General features: G+C 48.2%; 1 long non-coding RNA gene across 1 annotated transcript in view; it reads left to right on the forward strand.

The window, feature by feature from the left end:
* Nucleotides 1–8,705: 8,705 nt before the first annotated feature.
* The window catches only part of LOC137374819 (uncharacterized), a 69,318-nt gene continuing 64,498 nt past the window's right edge, over nucleotides 8,706–13,525 (forward strand). The window contains exons 1-2 of the long non-coding RNA XR_010975904.1: nucleotides 8,706–8,872; nucleotides 9,973–10,019. This is a non-coding gene — a long non-coding RNA (uncharacterized lncRNA). The remainder of the gene's footprint in view (nucleotides 8,873–9,972; nucleotides 10,020–13,525) is intronic.

A 13,525-nucleotide genomic window follows, 5' to 3' on the forward strand; every position in this document is an offset into this window, starting at 1 on the left:
CTGTTAGCCTTTATTACAGAGGGATTGAAATATAAGAGTACAGGGGATAAAAATTCAATTAAGCTCGTTAGTGGGCACAGGGATCACAATACATGATAATACCACACCTGGTCAAGGTGATGCAGGCAGCATGTAAATTTTGTGCTGCCTGCTCATCTCAATGCTTGTGGTGTGCAGACCAGTGCAAAATGCATTGCTGACTGGCTACACGCTCAGCAGTTGCCTGTGTAGATAACATCAGTTGCAGTTTGCCTGTATTTCTTAAAAGTAGCCTGCACCTCTTAAAGTGGAGGCACATTCAGGCTGCAGCAGCTGGTGAAACTGTATCAAGAAATGTTTCAGAGAAGGAATAACAGTACCAATGGAGCAGAAAGCCAGAGAGAGGGATCCCAGATTCTCTGATGTGGTGCTAGAGGCCTTGGACCAGGAGATGGAACGGAGTTGAGAGGTCATATTTCCACACAGGGGGCACAGTGATCCTCCAGGCATAACCTGTGAAGGGAATGAGAGCAGGTAGCCATGGAGGTCAATTTGAGGAGTATGGCCCTGGGCACCTGGCTGCAGTGCTGCAAAACGCTCAATGATCTTACACGAGTGGTCAAGGTAAGTGAATACATCTTCAAATTCATCTTCTTTCCACTGCACCACCAACCTCACACATTGTTCAATGCACTACATCCCATCACTTATCCATCAACAATCAGGATTCTTTTTTTTTATTATTCTCTCATGGGATGTGGTCAATGCTGGCAAGCCCAGCATTTATTGCCCATCCCTAATTGCCCTTGAGAGGCATGCAGATGCTCCACCTCACCTTCACACACTTACCACTGCTGAAAGACTCATACACACACCTTGCAGCTTCCACATACTTCCAGTTATTCATCCATAAAAGGCACACACTCAAACACTTTGCAACACACTCACTGGCACTCCTCCCTCGCTCTTGCAGGACAAGGTCACACATAATAGGAGGGACCTGCAGAGAACTTGGCACAGGACGGACACACCCGTATCTTCTGGGATCACCAAAAGCATCCAGGACGATGGTATGTTCCTACCTAATGCACCTTCGCCATCTGGCATGAAGTGCAAACTGCAGATAGTGTGATCATGGACCTCTTGCTTTCCACCCCACCCACTCCTCAGTCTAACCCACCCCTTCTGTATTTATGCTTTCAGATACCCAGGACCTGCCACCTGGCCAGGCAGTGCAGCCTCACCATGAACAACGTGAGCAAAAGTAAACATCTGATGTGGAAGCACTGTCACTTGATCTGACACTCACAGCCACCAGCTCAGACACTGACACTGTGTGTACTTCAGAGGGTAGTATAAAGGTGGTATCCATACATGGTGAATCATCAGGCAAGGGTGGCCTGCAGCCAGGACAGGGGTGAAGGATAACATATGTGGCAGGTACTTTGGGGAGGGGGGGTGGGGGGTGGGTGGCAAGATCACATAAAATTTCTGCTGAAGAGGACTCAGGTAAGGGCTTTGATGGAGCGACGTCCAGGAGAACACTGATGAACATGCACACGGAGATCCTTGGTGCATTGCCAGGCCAGCCATGGAGCCTGCTGTCGTTGTCGAGAAACATTGAGGAATCTGACTCTAACTTGTCACAGGGCTTCGCACAGAGTTTGGAGCCCATCCTTTCCAGCGTGGAAGTGGTGGCCAACTCCATGAAAGCACATGCGGACCCAACAGTGATGTAGAATCTTTTGACCGATTTCTCAGCTTGCAGCACAAGTAGAATCCACCCAACATAGAGTGCTGTACCAAGGACATGAGATCCATGCTTGTTGCCATGTAGGCTCAGATTGCTGCCATTATGGCTGTAGATACCAGTGCTCAAAGGGGCATGCAGGCTCACACAGCAGGCCAACAATCTGTGCTCCATATGATTACTAGGATTGCTGAGGAACTGCCCTAAGTGAATGACAGTGGCTCCATGTTGCCAGAAGCTGATATCCTCTCCACCACTGCCACTCCGCCTGTGTTCCTGCAGTTGCCTCTCAGCCAGCCAGCAGACTGCTGCCACCCATGTCGAGGTGGTGAAGTCCGAATCCAGGCCTTCAAGGCCTAGAGCTGCTCAAGGTTGTCCTGCAAAGCCATCTGCAGTTTCGCCCACTGAAAGTCAGCAGTCTCCCACCAGCCATGCTGCAGCCACTTGGGTATCACTGTGTAGGAGCACTGGGACAGGTAAAGGCACATGTAAGACAAGCACTAAGGGAATGCACAAAGGGTGAATAGTCAGTTTTTATGTATTATTGAAAGTGTTGGATAAAGTCGTTATGGAATGGTTGTTTTGTGATGTGTTTTATTTCGGGATTTTGGCCAAACAGACGCTGTGATGGTCCGTAGCAGAGGGATGGAGAAGTGGGGAATTTTGGAACAGTGATGATATGGGGAGCCCGGGTCTAATTAACCACAGACAGACAGCCTGTCTGGAGTGAAGAGGTCCAGGGTGCCTCCTCCCTTTCTTTTCCTCCTTTTCAGGTCCTCGCGGAAGGCCTGGTGGCAAAGGCTGCATCCTTAGGAGAGCCAGATTGTGGAGGACACAGCAGAGCACCATGAATTTATAGACATTTTCTGGTGAGTATTGGAGGCCCCTACCCACCTCACCCACCCACCTCCCCCATTCCCCCGAGCGGCAGCAGAACAGCTGTTTTAGAACAGCAATGGATTACTCCACGACAATCCTGGTGACAGCATGGCTCTCACTGTACTTACACTGGTCCCTGTGGTCAGGTGGCAGAGGGAAGTCATGATCCAGCATAGCCCTTGTCACCAAGCAGCCAATATCTGGTTCGCCGTGTTGCCTCAGATATGGCAGGTACAGCTGACTGATGCAGAATGAAAGTGTCATGGCTGCTGCCAGAATAGCAGGCATTCACCAACATGATTCTCTGAGCATGGTCACACACCAACTGCATGTTCAGGGAGCAGCAGCCCTTGTATTTGTTCTACATCTCCCAATTAATATGTGGTGCCCACAGAAGCACGTGTTTGTGATTGATGACTCCCTGTACCATTGCTACCCTCTCCAGCACCTTCCTGAAAGGATCTACTTGCACTGAAATTGAGGACGACTGGCAGTACCACCCTCACCCTGCTCTACGGCTGCAGGTTCACGGAGGAGGTGGCACAGTTCAGTAATCCCCTGCTTGGTGGAGTGTAGCCACCACAGACACTACTCCTGGCTGAGGTGCAGGTAGGAGAAGTGCTCTCTGGGGACCTTAGGTGGGTACGGTCTCCTGCTAAGAGCCCTGCTCCTCCTCCTCCCTCTGCAAACAGTTTCCCCTCTCTGCTGCCCCTGCTCCATCTCCCTGGTGTGCTGCAGCCCAACAGGAGCTGCAACTATAGCCCCCATGAATGAGAGCGGGCTTTCTGCTGACAGAGCTTCAAAATCCTCTGAACTCCTTGGAAAGGTCTAGCACTACTCCATTTGACTCCAACAACTTCTCACAACTCCTCCAATAACACAGTACTTTCACTAACTCTGCAGCAACAAATGAAAATCAAAAGCACTTCACCTGAAAGTCCCATGCTGAGCACTTTAAATAGAATTAGTGGAGAGTCCCTCATGCAGCTGAAAGTATGTTGAGCGGAGAATGTTTAACACAGGGCATTAACAGGAACTGCAAGGTTCAAAATGGTCAGGTGCCAAATCAGTGGTTGACATGACACCACAATCTGTCCATTCTGCATGCATCCAGTGCATGCACGGCACACCCACGCCAATGCCCTTACAAGTGTTAATTGTATATTAGTTGTGTTTAATTTTTTGCAGGTGGTCGGCATTCATTAGGATTTCACTTGAGCACTGTAAACAGATACTTATTGAAGCTGTGGGGTTGAGTTAGGAGCTGCATGCTTGTAATGTTTCACTCTGTAAATAAATCTAAGACTGAGTAAAGATTGGCTGCAGCATCATTCTTCATAAACTGGCTTTCCAGAATAGAACAACAAACATTGTATGCTATGCAGGCCACATCAGAATGACCAGAGTGGTTTGGGTTCCATTTTCAGCTCTCCGGGGTTCAATATTGCCAACACTGCAATGTCGGATTTTGCATCCAAGAGGTCTTATAGCACTTATTTAGGGCCCCGGTGAAGCCACACCAGGAGGACTATGTGCAGTTTTACTCTCCTTACATAATGAAGACTATGCTTGGCCTAGAGAGAGTGCAACACAGGTTCACTTGGCTGATTCCTGGGATGAGAGGATTGTCTTATCAGGAGACATTGAGTACATTAGGCCTATATTTTCTGGAGTACAGAAGAATGAGAAGTGACTTCATTGAAACATGTAAAATTCTTAAGGGGCTTGACAGGGTAGATACTGGGAGGATGTTCCCCCCCAGCTGGGGAATCTGGAACATGGACTCACAGTCTGAGAATAAGGAGTTGACCATTTAGGACCGAGATGAGGAGAAATTTCTTCACCCTGAGGGTTGTGGATCTTTGGAATTCTCTACCCCAGGGGACAGTGGATGTTTAGTCATTGAGACAGAGATCGATAGATATTTAAATACAAAGCGAATCAAGGATATTGGGATAGGATGGGGAGGCAGAGTTTAGATAGAAGATTGGCCATGATCTTATTGACTTGTGTAGTCGGCTCTAAGGGCCAAATGATCTACCCCTACTCCTATTTTGTTATGTTCTTATGTCCATCCAATGTATAAATGTCAGGCATAGTGCCTATTCATTTGTTTAGTTCAGTCAAAGGTGGACTGAATTCATAAGGAGCTTCTTATAGATTTTTTGCAGAACCGTGCCTGCAGACATTGACCAGCTAGTGTTGAATAAATGATGAACTCTTTTAAACTGTCATCCCCTCATCTGTATTGTAAATCTCCAATTGTGCATATATCAATTTTCCTGTGTTTCTGCCTCTGAGAATCATTTTAATTGCAAATAAATCCGATCAATAATTTAGCCTGTACAATGTAATCCCGCATGGTCAACATTATCCACCTTCTGGATTGAACTGAGGGAGCGTATGAAGTTGCCAGCACTGAGGAAGCATGCTGCAAGGGTGACAGAGGGTCAGTGGTACTTGCTTCCGAGGGCTGAGTCAGAGAAAGGTCTTGGGAGAGTTGAGTTGTAAAGAACATGCCGGACTAGGAGAGAGCCCACCTGCCATTGACCTAATCCACCCTGATCCCCATCCCCACCCCAAGAAGGAGGAGCAGCTCAGAGGGAGGGAGGTCCAGGCACAAGAAGGGGCACATCAGGAATGCCAGGAGTAGCCTCTGAGTGGGCACCCTAGAGAAGACCACAGTGGGGCATGCCAGCAGCCTCGTATGCGAAGAAGGGCCTATGCTGAGGAGAGAGTCCACCATGCAGGGCTGAACTATCTCCAGATGTCTGAGTGGCAGTGTCATCACAGATTGAGGCTCTTCAGGAAGGTGGTCACTGATCTGTGCACCATGCTCCAGGAGGAGCTGAGACCTGCAGGAGATGGATGGACACCCAATGCCAGTGGCTTTGAAGATCAACTTGGCTTTCAAATGCTACGCCTCTTGATCTCGCCAGGGATCCACTGGGGACATGTGTGGGATATCACAGGCTGCAGCCCATTGGTGCATCAAGGAGGTGACCAACGCCCTTTACAAGAGGCTGGTAACCATATGTGCTACTGAACCAACATGACCAGTCAGGCAGAGAGATCCATTGGCTATGGGGCCGTTGCTGGATTCCCCCTGGTGCAAGGTGTCATCGACTGCATGCCTGTAGCCATCAAGACTCCCATGGGCTTGCCAATGGCCTTCATCAACAGAAAAGGTTTCCATTCCATCAATGTCCAACTAGGCTACGACTATTGAAAGCAGATCCTTCATGTGTGTGCACAGTTCCCGGGAAGCAGTCACGATGCCTACATACTTCAGCATTCCCAGGGGCAAGCGCTGTTCCGGACCCCATGCGCCTTCATGGATGGACTCTCAGCGGCAAGGTCTACCCATTGAAGAGATGGCTGCTCACGCCTGTGAGGAACTCACCCACTGCAGCAGAGCAGAGGTACAGTATCTGCTATGGGTCCACCTGAGCAACCATCCGGTGAAGCACTTCACTATGCCCCAGTGAGGGTCTTGCGTATAGCTGTGGTTTTCTGTGCTCTGCACAATATTGTGCTGCAGAGGGGGGAGGCCTTGAATATTCAGGACATCATCGATCACCACTCCTCATCCAATGAGGAGCATGTGGAGGAGGCTGCTGAGCAGGCAGCACAATATGAGGAACCTCTTAGACCAGAGGTAAGATATAAAAAGAAACACTCAAGGGAGCTCAGGACAATCTCAGACACACCCGTTTCTTGTGACCCTGATGCCCTTTCACAGTCAGTGCAATAAAGTCTAATTTTTATGCGGTCTTGCTATCGCCTCCTTGATCTCCATCGCCCAGCATCTGGGTACATAGCGCACACTGGCAAAGCTGAGGAGTTGACCAGACACGGCCTACTCCAACACTAGCAGACCACTGAAGAAGCAAGGCTGTAGATGAGACCTAACAATGCAGCCAGAATGGAGAGGATGACCAACAGCAGTGAGTCCAACATTTATTGAGTGGCACAACGTAATAAAGCCTTAACACATACAAAATCTAAATAACTGTTAACCCCAAGTGCAGCTAGGTTCTCTTCTTAACTCTCTTATGTGTGCTCCTACGTGGTGCTTTCCCTGTGCTTGCAGCTGATGTGGAGGTAGGCTCCTGATCCTGCTGCCCCATGACTTGGGATTGACCTTGGCAGCCGTCCTCTGTCTGCCTGAGGCCAGCAGGGCCCCGGCTTGCTGAGGTGCTCCTATGAGGTGCAGGACCCTCCTCTGTTGTCATGGCTACTGCAGGTGCTGAGTTCACTGGGTTAGGGACTGTGGAGCAGCTGTACACACTCGGAGAGCCCTGAGAGGAGATGCAGAAGCAGAAGGCAACCGATCCTCCTCCCTTGCAAGACACACTTGCACCTCCCTACTAACCTAAGAAGGACGAGGGTCTGGTGGAGACTCCAGGTGCCTTGACCCCCTCTCGCCTTGCTAATGCTGCATAAAGCTCATGGACAAGGCAATGGCATTCACGTCTGTGCACATCTCTGGCATTTTGCTGTACGTCCAGTAGTTGCCATTCTGCCAATGTCTCCAGAGGCACGTCATCAGCTTGGAGCTCAATATGGGCCTGGCTTCGCACAGTCCTCCGACTGCCAGTGGCTTCAGCTGTCACAGTCTCGGTCAGCTGCTCAGGAACGTCGGTGATGCGCTCATCAGTTTGTGACCCTGAATCTGTTCGCGAACGCATACCCGTCAATGTGAGACTGTCTGCGCTGGATAGGGTGTGGGTGAATGATGTGACACTGCACCCTGTGAGGCCCCCTGCTCCTCCTCAGAGGTGGTCGACTGGACCCCTGGTGTATTGAGCTATGTGTCCTTTGGGATGACCCTGACCTGCATGAGAGAACGCAAACATTGAATGGTTAAGGGCTTCCCATTTCCTCATCCCAGCTCTACCTGATGTAGAGCTCCATGTGTCCAGTAGTTGACACACGAGCTCTATGCCTCATGTGTGGGCCAGATACACCCTTGTGCCCCGACACTCGTTCACTCACTTTCCTATGATGACACTTTTATTTCGCCATCAGCAATCACATGACTACCCTGAGACCCAGCCAGTACCAAGGCCTCCTCCTCTGCCGGAGTCAGGATACGCAGGTCAGGAAGGCCTCCACTGGTCTTGGCCTTCTCTTTATTGGTGCGTGCCTGTTTCTCCTTCCCCACGAAGATTGGCACAACACCTGCACTGGTGACAGTATTTTGGTCCATGATGGGGACACACGAATGCCTCCTCCATACATCTGCTCTCGAGGGGCCTTGTGGGGGTCACCAATAATGGAAGGGCACCTCTGGCCGAGATGGACCATGCAGCTGACAGGAAATGCTGCTGCCTGGCTCTCTTGCCACCAACTGGGTGGTCACTCCCTTCCCACCAAATGCACCCTCTCATGTTGCCACCTGTAAGCACCAAAGAGGAAAGCAGTATGGAGAACTCACCTTAGCAGTGCGACAGAGGTCATTGATGTTTACGACACTGCACCCAGGTTCGGAGGTGGTCCCACGGCTGCTAACTTCCTCTGCAATCCCCGTCCAGACTTGCTTGATTAGGTGGGCCAATGTCTTCTTCTGGTCACTTGGGAAGAGGACCTCCTGCCTCGTCCTTGCAGACTGGAGGAGAACCCGCAGGGAGGCATCACTAAAATGTGGGGCTATCTGCAGTTTTCCTTCTGGCATGGTTGCAGTCGGTTGCTGATCAGCTTCTATGGGATTTTTGGCAGTGTAGGTCAGGCAAGATCTACAAGGGAGTAAGGATTATGGGGTGGCAGGCAGAAAATTGGAGTTAAGGCCAAAATCAGATCAGCCATGATCTTATTGAATGACGAAACAGACTCAAGGGGCGAATGGCCTACTTCTGCTCCTTTTTTATGATCTTATTACAAACAAGGCAGCAATGAATGTAGAGCTGGCAGCCCTTTAAATATGGCACTAGTACCTGCCATGGAGTCAGCTGACACTGTCATCGGCATCTCGTTTCCTGCCTCTGCTCTTTAATTGGCCGTCTGCCATGTGATCGCTGTCAACTGGCCACCCACTTCCGGTGTCGCTACCAGGATGTGCTGCTTCTGAACAAAACTCAGCCCAAAGAGAGATTCAGAGATAGAGAAAGATAGAGAGGGAGAGAAAGAAAGAGAGCGAGAGATACAGAGGAAGAAATAGAGGGAGAGAGAGAAAAAGAAAGTAAGAGAGAAAGAAAGAATGAAACAGACAGAGGAAGAAAGGGAGAGACAGAGAAACCAGAAGTGCTGTGGAAGAGTGACAAGGTAAATTTTGCAGAAATTTTTAAACAAGAATTACTATGGAAGTTTTAGCAGGTGTGACAGGCTAAAGGATAAATTCAGGGATCCTGCTGTCCCAGTGGAAAACCTACTGCAATGGCCACTGACAGAAGTTAGACTGCAGACTGCAGCAATGATTTTCCAACCTGCTGCATTCAGCACCGGGGTGATGGGATTGTGAATTTACCCTCTAGCCATGGAGCGGTTTTATTTGATATGTCAATCTCAAACATCTTTGATGATTTTGCTGTGGTTAAACAAAGAATGTTTGAGGCACCGTGTTTTATTGCATGACTTTATGATATTTACTGGTAATTTTAACTGACATTAATACTGCATCAGTTTATGATTCATTTTGTGACCAAGAAACCTGCACATTTTGTCTTTATACCACTCTTAAAATCATAGAATTTAACAGCACAGAAGGAGGCCATTTGACCCATTGGACCTGTGCTGACTCTTTGAAATGGCTACCAATTAGTCCCATCCCCCTACTCTTTCCTCATAGCCCCACAAATGTTTCCTGTTCAAGTATTTATCCAATTCCCTTTTGAAAGTTACTATTGAATTTGCTTCCACCACCCTTTCAGGCAGTGCATTCCAGATCACAGCTTGCTGTATAACAAAAATTTCCTCATCTACCCTCTGGTTCTTTTACCAATTATCGTAAATCTGTGTCCTTTAGTTACTGACCCATCTGTTAGTGGAAACAGTTTCTTCATATTTACTCAATCGAAAGAGCTCATAATTTTGAACAACTCTATTAAATCTTACCTTAGCCTTCTCTGCTCCATGGAGAACAGTCCCAGCTTCACTAGTTGACCTGCAGGTGATTTTACATAAATACCAGGAAGCATTTCACTGAAGGTGACCAGTCTATGGGTTAAAAAGTGATAGCTAGAATTTTAAACAGATCTCAATTTATCATGCCAAGTATCAATTTAGCAGATTGTGAAATGGAATTGCTGAATTAATTTACGTCCCCCACCCTCTCCATTTGACATTCAGGCCTTGTGCTGTGTGAAAAATAAGGCATTTCACAGAGTGATTCACACATGAAATGCTCTGCTTTGTTTTTCCCTCAGAGAAGATTGAGGGCACACTGGCTGATGTCATCCATTACAAGAGACAGGTAAGTGCAACCCAATCCAAACAGCATTCCACCTGGCTGGATATTCTCTTCCCTCATTCTGTGACTGCTTGACACCGCAGTTCATCAACCTTGGAGTGCCTCTGAGACACAATACGGCTCTTCTCTGCCAGAATTAATCCAATAACTTCAAAATCTGACTGCCTCCAAAAAATCCTGTTGGTTGGCACTTCTGATAACAAGGTTTCTTTATTCTTTGCTGTGTTTAATGCCTGAAGGTGAAATTTCTGCTCCATTAGGTTGTTCACGTGACGGGATTGGATGGTGCATTAGGGTTTCGTCACTGGTCTAAAGATAAGAATGGACACCGTGCCCGTTTTCTTGGTGTCTAAACCCCCAGTCTAGCAGGCATTCTTTATGTATCACAAGTGTTCCAAATGGCATATTGGTAAAGGCAGAAAAAGATTCATCCGGGGCCTGTGGCTGAAAGAGGCAACAGACCCATTGCATATGCAAACAGGAGACCAAATTTGCTTAAAGGGTTCGTTCAGTCTGCTACCAAATTGGAAAGTTTGTTCAAAAATATTGGCCTGAATATGGAGTGCTCCACTGTCCCTATTTGGTCTGCACTCGCCCCCGATCACCAGCTTCCCAATAGATTTGGCATGTCATCCAGCCCAGTCTCTCTGATTGGAAATCTGTAAATGAGAAGTTGAGTTAAAGAGTCACAACAAAGCTCACTGACAGGACAAATGGGTTCCCCACCAACTACTGGCCTCCCTGTTGCCTGAGGGTCTGTTAAGATAAAATTCTGCCCTTTGTCTCTGCACAGGGAGTGAGAAGCTGGCTGTTTGGGCACAAGCGCTAACACCTCCACACTTGGTTCATGATTCCTTTGAGGAACCCAGGCTATGTTGTGGAGCTCCAACTCAACCAAATCCATGAGTTAAGTTGAGCCCTCCTGGAGCAGACCACTGAAATCTTCAAACCATGCTTCCACTGCCTGGACAGGTCTGGTACCTTCACAATCCTGTATGACAGCAATTTACTGTGTTCATCATAACTTTGCTCTGAACAGGGACAACACATTGGAGGAGGACCTCCAGAAAAATGAAGGAAGGATTCTGATGGCATAGAGGATGGCGAGAAAGGGGCAAGGGTCTCTGAAGAGATATACAGCTGGACAATCCCTGCTCCTATCCTCTGGAATAATAGTCGCATTCAACACTCCTTCGATCCTCAAATCATCTGCATTTGCTCAAATCCCAAGATTGATATTCATGTCACTTCACATATCAGAATCAACAGAGACTGCAGCAACATCCTGCACATGAGGATTTAAAACAGCTTTGTGGTTTCACTGGTTTTCAGACAGATATCCACACTATCTCCCATGACAGTGTGAGCCCGAGTGCCTGTCTGAAGTGATCTCTTACCTACTTTAATGCTCCTATAAGCTGCTCCCCCACTGGTTGCAGAATGGGAGGTGGGAGGCAGCTGTGACCCACAGATGCCCGTGGCTGGATCATCTCGGAGCTCTAGGTCCCAGTTGCAAACTGCAACAGCTCAGTATTTGCCCGGGTAGGCTGGCCCTGCTGGCTTTCTTGCACCAGAGCAGGTATTGGTTTGGTAGTCACAGGGTACAGAAGTGTTGTCATCATCAGATGGTGCCATGTTCTGTTTGCATTGCCTGACTGCCCCTGCTCAGGCTGAGGCGCAGCTCTCCTACTGATCTACAGCAGAGTTCTAGATCACTGAAACTCAAACACTCTCCCAGTCTGTCCAGTGGAGCAGATGGTTGAGATTGAGCTTGCACAGTTCCAGTATGAACACCCTGAGAGATGCTAATGCTGGTCACAGACTCATGCGGGGGTTGAGTATGTCTGCAATATCCATCAAGGTGACCGCCTGTACATTGGTTGAGTATCAATGGCAGATATGAGGGTCAAAACACCAATCTGCACCTCTGTTGCCTTCAGCAGATCTGGGATTTGAGGTAGCCCTGCAGTGTGCTCTTTTCTTGGGCTTCCTTTCCACCTCCACTGGCTCCTGCTCACTTATACTCAGTGAATCCCCCGGGGGTTCCTCTCAAACTCACTATCTAAGTCACATATGCTTTTGCAATCCATACTGGTACTGACCAAGATAAGAGTAAGTGCTGAAGTGCTGGTCCATTTCCATAAGGGTTCAGGTCATCAGTCTGTCTGGCTTAGTGACCAAGTCTTCTGACCGTCCTTTAAAAATGAAGAGAGACAAGGACAACCCTTTGAGATCACTGCCTCCTCCAATTCTGTCCAGTTGCGTATCTCTGATTTTCATCACTCCACCATTGGTGGCCGTGCCTTCAGCTGTCTAGGCTCTAAACTCTGGAATTCCCTCTTCACATCTCTCTGCCTCTCCACTGTTCTCTCCTCCTCTAAGTCACTGCTTAAAACCTACCACTGTGACCAAGCTTTTGGTCACCAGTCCAAATGTATTTTATATGACACAGTGCCAGGTTTTGATCGATAACACTCCTGTAAAGCACGCTGGGACTTTTCACTATGTTAAAGACACTATATAAAGGCAAGTTGTTGTTGTTGTGAGCAAATGCAATACCAGGTTTCCATGCTCAGTGCGTGACAGAGTTAAGTAGAAAGAGAAGCAGGGAAGATACTGACAACACTAGCAGCCCAGGCCTCCAGTCTCACCATGTCTAATGCTGATGACTCTGTGTCATCCTATGACGTCAATGTCGGCCTCCTTCTTCCACTTCAGTATTTGGGGTGAAGTGAGACCTCTTCCTGGACTGGTCATCTGCATACTATTATGTGCAAATCTCTCCCTCACAAGAGCAAAAGTGGGTTAATCTGTTTCAGGGCTTCCAACATGTGTGAGGCAGCATACTCGAGGATGCATGACAACTGGAAGAAGCAGTATTAGGTGGAGGGAGATGTTGTTGTGAGCCCAGTAGCATCCTTTCAGAGTGTGAGTATAAGCAGATAGGAGGCATAATGAAGTGTTCTCTGTTGACTCTTAGAAGTAGTGAAAGGAAGGAATAATGGTGCTGAGGCAAAGGTAAGGTACTGCAAGGCAGTGCTGAAAGTATAAAGAGATAGGAAGGGGAGTCTTAGCTTGGCACTCTGGGAGATGATTAAATTTTATTTAGCATTGATGCAAGATCCTGGAGAGAATGCTGATGGCAGTAACATGTTGTGCCATCTCTCACCATGCCAGGTCACCAATTTGCCACAGTCTCTGCGAACCATCCACAGGGAAGTGGATCTCCTTCCTCTTGTGAAGTTATTCCACCAGTCTCTCTACAAGTGTATCGGACAACGTCAAGGCCTTGCTGGAACTGTTCCCATTGGCGGAAGGGTCGAGAACCAGAGGGCACCAATTTAAGGTGATTGGCAAAAGAACCAAAGGCGACATGAGGAAAAATGATTTCATGCAGCGTGTGGTTAGAATCTGGAATGCACAGACTGGGAGCAAGGTGGAGGCAGTGGAATGTGGCAGGTTGGATCCAGAATTGGCTCAGGGTCAGGACACAAAGAGTAGTAGTTAAC

This window comes from Heterodontus francisci, chromosome 11, assembly GCF_036365525.1.
Source record: "Heterodontus francisci isolate sHetFra1 chromosome 11, sHetFra1.hap1, whole genome shotgun sequence".
NCBI classification, from domain to species: Eukaryota; Metazoa; Chordata; class Chondrichthyes; order Heterodontiformes; family Heterodontidae; genus Heterodontus; species Heterodontus francisci.